Source organism: Artemia franciscana, chromosome 9 (assembly GCF_032884065.1).
Source record: "Artemia franciscana chromosome 9, ASM3288406v1, whole genome shotgun sequence".
NCBI classification, from domain to species: Eukaryota; Metazoa; Arthropoda; class Branchiopoda; order Anostraca; family Artemiidae; genus Artemia; species Artemia franciscana.
In genome coordinates, this window is record NC_088871.1 from 27,558,993 (window position 1) to 27,567,148 (window position 8,156).

General features: G+C 35.8%; 1 long non-coding RNA gene across 1 annotated transcript; it reads left to right on the forward strand.

Annotated features, from left to right (window-relative positions):
* Positions 1–346: 346 nt before the first annotated feature.
* LOC136031584 (uncharacterized) lies at positions 347–7,622 on the forward strand. Its single transcript, XR_010618534.1, has 2 exons — positions 347–464; positions 7,512–7,622. It is a non-coding gene; the product is annotated as an uncharacterized LOC136031584 (long non-coding RNA).
* The last annotated feature ends 534 nt before the right edge of the window (positions 7,623–8,156 follow it).

Here is an 8,156-nt window from a genome sequence, read left to right on the forward strand (position 1 = left end):
AGTTATCTAAGATTTATCCATTCATTTATGTTTGCACCTGTTATCTTTATGTTTGTAAGATAGCTAATTTTAATTTCTGATCGTTTGGGGTTTCATTTATTCTTTAACAACAGAAATTACTGGTCTTTTTGAGTTTTAACTATAAAAGGAATTGAACTGTGTTGGTCCTGAGTTCAATATGGCTCGTTACTTTTCTTAGAAAACTTCTTTTTATGCAAGGTTTTTTAATTAATAATAATAAATATGAGCCTATGTAATAAACGTTGCCTTTGCTAAAGGCAACGTGAATACATGCCTCTGATAATCATACTTGATTTATTCACACAACATTGAATGGAATGCAAGGATAGCTTCGAAAAAGAGTGGTTAGACTATTTCAATTGTTGACTCAGAGACAACAGGATCATTTCGATTTGACCATTATCGGATTTTTTGTGCCACAACAATTTAGCATCTATCGCAAAGTATGTATTTTAGCCTAATTTTAAGCATCACAGTAATTATAAGCCCCTTAGAATTTTCAGTTTGAGAGAATTTCTGGAAGTAATTCGATTGTCAATTCTTTAGCTAGTTCTACTAGTTCTAATTAGTGTATTTTGATGCGTTTTAACACCCCCTCGAAATCTTTCAAAACTTTCAACTTTCTTCCCATACACAATTTTACCTTATTTAAGCCTTTGTGGGGGGATTCCCCCTCCAGTGTAGTTGGCATAAAGAAAAAACTTTAGCGTAGACAGTGGGGGGAGGGGGAGGTTGGAGACCCATCCAGAGGCGGATTCACTTATCTTCCCCATTCCCGATTTAGGAGACTAGACGCACTCTTCGGTCTGCAGAATTTTGGACCGCTTGAGTTCTGAAAGGCAATAAAATACTCAAAATTACTTCTTTTAATTATTGCAGGATTGATTTCATAGATTGTGCAATGGTGAGCCCCCTGGCCCATGATTAGGGTGAGCCCCAACTCATAATATGCAATTCTGATTAATTTTTCCGCGTTAAATGCTTATATTATTCTATATACTTGATTTTGAGTTATACTTTTATCGCATTGCGTTAATTTTTTGGTCTTGTGATAATAACTGAAACCTTAGCATAAAATTCGAGGGGAGGGATGCCTTCCCCTTAACTGCATAAATGAGCAGCCACAGAGAAAGTAATACAAATAAAAATAATGAAACAAGAGTGAATTTATACACCGATTTCATGTGATTTCACAGGTATTTCGAGTTGGGGGTTAGTCTATATTAGCGAAGTAAGATACAAATTTAACATTGGGACTGTAGGGTGATATCAATGCCGAAGGCAAACTTATTAGACATTTCAAAGTTTTGAACAAAACAGATGCCTCAAAATTTGATTCGATATCAAAGGGATTAAAGGAGTGCAGGATAGCAAAAATTGAATCAAGAGGGAGGCTAGCTGCCCCCAAGTAGCTTTTGGTTATTACTAAGGGCAAAAGAGCTTTCAATTTGCTGTCGAATGAGTCCTCTCCCGAGTTTGTATGTTTTGAGTTCTTTCATGAGATATACCTTTCATAAGCTATCGAGAGACTGGCTATACATTAAAGCCTTGATTTTGATTGACCCCTTCCAATTGAAGAAGGTGGGAAAAAGACTTTTGACACTTTTTGTGCCGTTTTTGGGCTGCATTACAAGGGATGCAGCCCAAAGGAATAGTGGAATGAAGCCCAAGATTATTGGAAACAGTGTTGGCCCTGGTCTCACTAATCTTAGAGCAAAACTAAAAAAAAAAAATAAACATCGAAACCTTATTACCTTTGTGTCCTTTAGTTTTCTATCGTCTAAAACTTAGTAACAGATAAAAATCAATCTAAAAAACTAAAATAACTTTACACAAGAGATATCCATTCACAAGCAGTATATAGAGCTAACCTCCCATTTGCAGCGCAAATGGGAGGATACTAGGGGGTCGGGATTAATGTTAGGGGATGGGCGGGCTGGCTATGCACAACCTTCCGATGGTGGCCCTGTTTTCACTAATCTTAGTGCTAAACTAAAAAACAATAGAACGTCAAAACGCTATTGCCTATATTACCTTTTGTTTTCTATTGTCTAATTTAAGTAACTGAAAAAAAAATTTTAATAGCTAAAATAAGTTTAAGCTTGGGATAACAATTCAAAAGCAGTATATAGAGCTATCCTCCTATTTACGCTGCAAATGAAAGGATATTAGGGGGTAGAGTTTCATGTTAGGGGGTGGGCGGGATGGTTGTGCGCAACCTTTTCGTGGTGGCCCTGTTTTCACTAGTCTTAGTGCACAACTAAAAAACAACAAAACTTCAAAACCCTATTGCGTCTATTACCTTTAGTTTTATATTGTCTAAAACTTAGTAACAGAATTTTTTTTAACTAAAATAAGTTTAAGTAAGGGATAACCATTCACAAGCAGTATATAGAGCTATCCTCCCATTTACGGGGCAAATGAAAGGATGTTATGGGGTAGGATTTCATGTTAGGGGATGGGCGGGTGGGGGTGGGCTCAACTTATAATTGCTATATGTCCGATGAAACTTACATAGTTCCCATTCATAATTAACTATACTGACGCTTTATGTAATTTTTTCCTATTCTATCAAGCTTCAGCTATCTACTTCATTATAATATCCCCATTTATAATAAACAGTATCAATCCTCTATGTATTGCTAGCTACCGCCGCAACTCTGACATGTGTTATACGAAAATGCAATTTTGGCTCCGCTAGCTGCGGAAAAAAAAAATCAGTAAAAAAAAGATGCCTTCGATGAAGAACATTGTGGGTGCAGCCACTTTTGTAGTTTTTCCAGCCAATAGATGTTTTTTGTTGTTCAGGCCAAGGAACTGTAAGTTTCGTCAATAGTTGTTTCGGACAAGGCGGTTCTATATGTTTCGATCCAAAATCATTTTTAAAAGGTATTGGCTGTTTCATTTCTTAGTATGGGACGTGACTGTCGCTTACTAGGTTGCTAGCTACTGCTGTAACCCGAATCATAATCTTGGATACAGAAATGCACTTTTTTGCGTAATTAAAAATGATTTTATTTTAAATATTGTGTTTTGCTAATCTTAAAAGCGCGTAAATGCAGCTATTTGCTTTAAAAATAAGCCCTTGAACAGCTCTCTATGAAGGTCAAATGTAAAAAAAAAAGTTGTTTCTCATGCCTAAAAGTGATTTTCCCTCTTGTTCATGTAAATAGATCTTTCTTTTGGCACAAACCAAGGGATTATAACTTTCTTGTCTAGTGTTATTGGCCAAGGCAATTCTAGTGATGTACTTTTTGTTTCGGTCTGACGCCATTTTTAGGGGGTTTCAAGCTTTTTTGTTTAACTATGGGCCGTCTCATCTTTATTGTAGTTGCAGCTACCACAGCAACCACAATTAAATGCACAAGATATAACAATTTAATTTAACATGAATCTATGATGTTCCAGTGCCCCGCTAATGGCGGAGAAAAAAAAGCTTCATCAACTAGAATTTTCTTTCTTTTTTTTTACAATCTGGCCAAATAAAATCAGAATATAAGAAAAACAAAACAAAATATTTTGCATTCTTATTCAACTAATTTGAAATTCAACATCTGTCAGTTTTCAACCATTCGATTGAATTCGATACAAGAAAAAGAATCCCTAAGAGTTCAAAAGCTAGCTAAAAAATCTGTTGGGCCCCTGGCCCTGATTATAGATTGAATATACTTTCCTTGTAAATAATGGTTTCCTTTTAAACTCATTGTTGGGCCCTGACCCTAATTGTCAGCTAAACGTCCTTTTGTTGTTTTTTTTTAAATTACCTCTAAGTTTATTCCTTTCTTTTTCCCATTTTCTGCTAGAATCTTTTCACATCCTGCATGAATAAGCCAGCCAAATAAGTTAGGTAGAAAACCCAGTTAGTTAGTGAGTAATTCGCAAGCCCAGATTCCAAGCAAGACAGAGTTGCCTAATATAATTGCTGTTTTAGTTACCCGAACCATTCATTGTGGAATTTGTGCAGTTATGGCCTAAATCAGAATGGTCAGAATTGGTTAGAATGTCAAAGAGATACACAGGGGCGGATCTAGGGGGCTGATGGTGGGGGCCTAGGCCCTCCCACAAGATTTTTCTGGCGCCCTCATTCGCATTTTCTTTTTTCATTCGCTTTTTTTACTCTTTTTTAAGTATTTTTGTCAATTTGATCAATTATTCGTGGGTGATTTACCCAATTGAAAAAAGCAAAGCTTTCCTATGATTGTAAAGAGCAAAGTTGAAACTAAGAACGAACAAAAGTTATTTATCTTCAGCCAGTTCAGTAAATATCTGCAAAATTGGCATAAAGATCTTTGATTGGTGCAAAGATTTTTCTACGAACATGGAACTTTCCCCAATTCCACGATAACCTGTTGAAAATAAAAGTGGTATCTTCAAGATGTTTCATAAACGTGGTTATACAGTTATAGCTTTTTTATCTATTCACAGAGGCATATTGAATTGTAGCCTTGTAGTTAAAAATTCAAAATGGATAAAATAAAAAATCTAGCCACGAGCATAGAATGGATAAGAGACGAAGACTGATGGCTGAATGTGCAAGGGGATCAAAGGACATTTCTGGATATTTTGGTAAAATATCCGAAAATGCCCAGCCCTCCATCCTCAAAAAATCCCTGATTTTAGTTTTGTGACTAATTAAATAGCGAATGGCCCAATAGGGCTTTTGTGTGAATAAATCTCTCTATCTATTTATTTTAACTATATAACTAATTTGGTTGAAATTGGATGAATGAAAGAATTAAAAGCAATTTACGTCAGGAACAGATACATAAGGTCGAAAGGGGCGAACTTCCGCTTAAGACACTTCTGGCACATTTATTCCATCTTTTTTCTTTTTTGAGTCTTTTTTAAAATAAACTTTTTAATTTGGTGCCCACCTCGAGTCAAATTGGCGCCCTTTGTTCAGCAGCCCCCTTACCCAAGATTTTGCTCTATGGGCACAGAGGAGGGTTTCAATCGGGTTTGACCAATTACGCTCACCTCAGTTTTTTCGAAATTATATGGAAGTTCTCTGACTGATTGGCTCAAATAAAAATTGAAAAACTTGTTGACTCAAAGCAATTTGGTAATCAACGTGGCCTTTCTATTACTCATTATCATGTAAGCTTACTGGATACAATATATAAAAATTTGAAAAACCCTGATTTATGGCTAAATCTTCTTCTAATAGACCTCCAAAAAAGCTTTGGATCTGATTAACCACAATATTTTAGTTGTAAAACTTATAAAAGAGTTCATGTTAAACCAAATCGTGTTAAAATAATAGTGTCTTTTGTTTCCTGTAGAACTCAATGTGAAAAGTATAAAAATGTCTATTCAGATCTCCTTCCTGTTTATTGTAGTGTGCCCCAGGAATCCCTTCTTGGCCCGCTCCTGCTCCTGATTATGATAAATGGACTTGCTACTGAACACCCTGACCGCTGGAAATTTGTCGACGACATGTCCTTACTGGAAAAATGCCGAAAAAATTTGAAGAGCTCAGCCATGGAAATTATGGAAGATATTTCCAGTGACGCTGCACAGGCCAACATGACTGCGAATGCCAAAAAATTAAATATCATGACTATCAATTTCTTGAAGAGTACACCTGCATTCAAGCAACCAATCTCTCCGAGATGTCCGTCCAGCAGTGAAAACTCCTCGGTATCACTATCTCGAGCACTTTAAAGTGGGAGGTCGACGTTACTTACATCACAAAGCTAGCTAATTTGGCACTTTCTAGGCTTAAATTTGTCTTCAGGTTTTCTCACGCTGCATTCCACCTTTTAAGAATTTATTCGCCCTGTTCTTGAATACTCTTGTCCGGCTTGGCATTTTGGCTTAATTATTTCCCAATCTTATTCAATAGAGACAGTCTAGAAGCGAGCACTATGAATTATCTATGGTCAAGGTAAACTCCCATATCACTTTCTTCTTAAGCATTTCAAGCTGACCACCATATCAGAAAGAAGAATCCTCGTGTGTAAATGTTTTGACAATAAAGCCATGACAACCCCCGCTTCCAAGGTTTGTTCCCCCTGCCCTTTCAACCTTTAGGATCCCGACCTCAAAGACCCAACTCCCAGAATGTCACCACCCATCAACCTCTCCCACTAATCCAGAAGAGATAGAGGAAGAGTTTCATTTCTGCATTTGTAAACATTATAAATCAGTGAATTGTGTTGTATTGATTAAGTTTTTCAGATGATCATCGGTTTTTTTAATCTGACAAGTGTCTGTTGAATTTGCCCACCTTATTCGACCGAAGACATGAGCTAATAATGAAATTTGGGAAATCACTATTAACAAACGAAAAGCACCGATCCATACTTCCACCATCCGCATCAATCAGCAGACATACTAGGCATTACAACAAACTAGAACCAGTCAAGTGCCGTACGAACAGATTCGCAAACTCCTTTGTACCATATTTCGTAAGAGCATTTAACAAATGATAATTGTAATTTTGTGATTGTAAAAGTAGCGTAATTTAGCGTTCATTTTTGAGTGCTACGATAGCTATTTAAATAAACGAATACGAATTGACATATTAGGAACGGATCCGCTCTATTTGGGGGAGTTGGGGGGGATAATTTTGAAAAATTAGAAAAAATGACATATTTTTAACTTGCGAAGGAGTGATCGGATCTTCATGAAACATCGTATTGAGTTACGACGAAGGACGTCGTAACTCAGATCTCTTATTTTCTATCCCAACCGGATCCAGCGTCATTGGGGTGGAGGGGAAATCCTAGAAATACTTATCAGAGTGATCAGGAAATCATGCGTTTTGTCAGACAATGCAGCTTTTAGTTCTAAAGATTCCAATGCAGCCATCTAATTTAGCTTACCTGCTCACAGGAGAGGGAGAGAATCAGTTCCAGGTAGATTAAATGAAACCTGTACATAAAGTTTGACCTACAAAACGGACAAAACAGTGATTTATACAGCGATCGTCATCAGTAGATTTATTCTACTGATTATCGATTGCTAACTCACCAGTAGTAATTCTACTGATGATGATCGCTGTATATGTGATAGAAATATTTGGACTTTTGTACCTGTTTTTTTTTTTTTTTTTTTTTTTTTTTTTTTTTTTTTTTTTTTTTTTTTACTGTCTAAATAAATGGATTTATCTCCACTTGAAAATTTATTTGTTCGTCATAGAACGGCTGTGTGGTTGGTGTTAGACAAGAATACCTAACTTAAAGTGTTATGTCAAAAATAGTCGAATAACCTTTTGAATGTAAGACTAAAAAAACATTTCATATAATTTCAGTTAAAATTACCATCATTTAAACAGAAAAAAATTGAATAATTAGCCGTTATTTTTGTTTGTCACCATGCTTCTGTTTGTGACCCATATGCAAATACATACCAGAAAATTTCTCCATTTTTTTACCTTTATCATCATTTTAGGGAAGTTTTCCCAAAACATTTGGATTCAAAAAGCTGATTTTATCTCCATTTCTATCTTTTGTCTCCAATCCATTAACGTCCTTGTTCTTTTCTAGGTAGCTGAGTAGTAATTAAGGGAGCTGAGTAGTAAATTTCGGAACTAAATCTGTAAGGTCTGTATACTGTTGCCGTCTTTTTGTGTGATAGCATTTATTTTCACAGAAAAAGGCGTTGCAGCAGACGTGGCCCCTTATAATTATAAAGTTTAAATAAAAAACCAAGGGTTCTCAACCTTAAGTTAAGTTAATTTTCAGTAAAACTGTTGTTTATTCTTTTTTATCTCCCCTTTTCATGTTAAAAGAAATGGAACCCTTAACATTTTCAAATCTATTATATTGTTTGCTCATCCCTTGCTAAACGAATTTACTGCTCATCTAAGCTCTTCTACTCCTTGTGTGGCATCTCCTCCTCAGCCAAGGAGCTGCATCCTGAGTCAAGAAACCATCAAAAGAAAAATTGTTTCCATTTTGTTCCTTCATCTTAATAAAAAATTTAGCTTGTTTAAGTGAAACTTTCTTATTTGGTATGCTACTATATTATCGTGTACTTGCTACTTGCCGATCCTAAAGAAATTTAATTAACCCTGATAAAAGGATTGAGTCGATTAGAAAGGTGATCTTGCTCAAAATCTTAGTCCTGCAACGGTTTTTTTTATATTACAAAAAGAAGTACCGGATCTTTTCGCTAAATTAATAGAATGA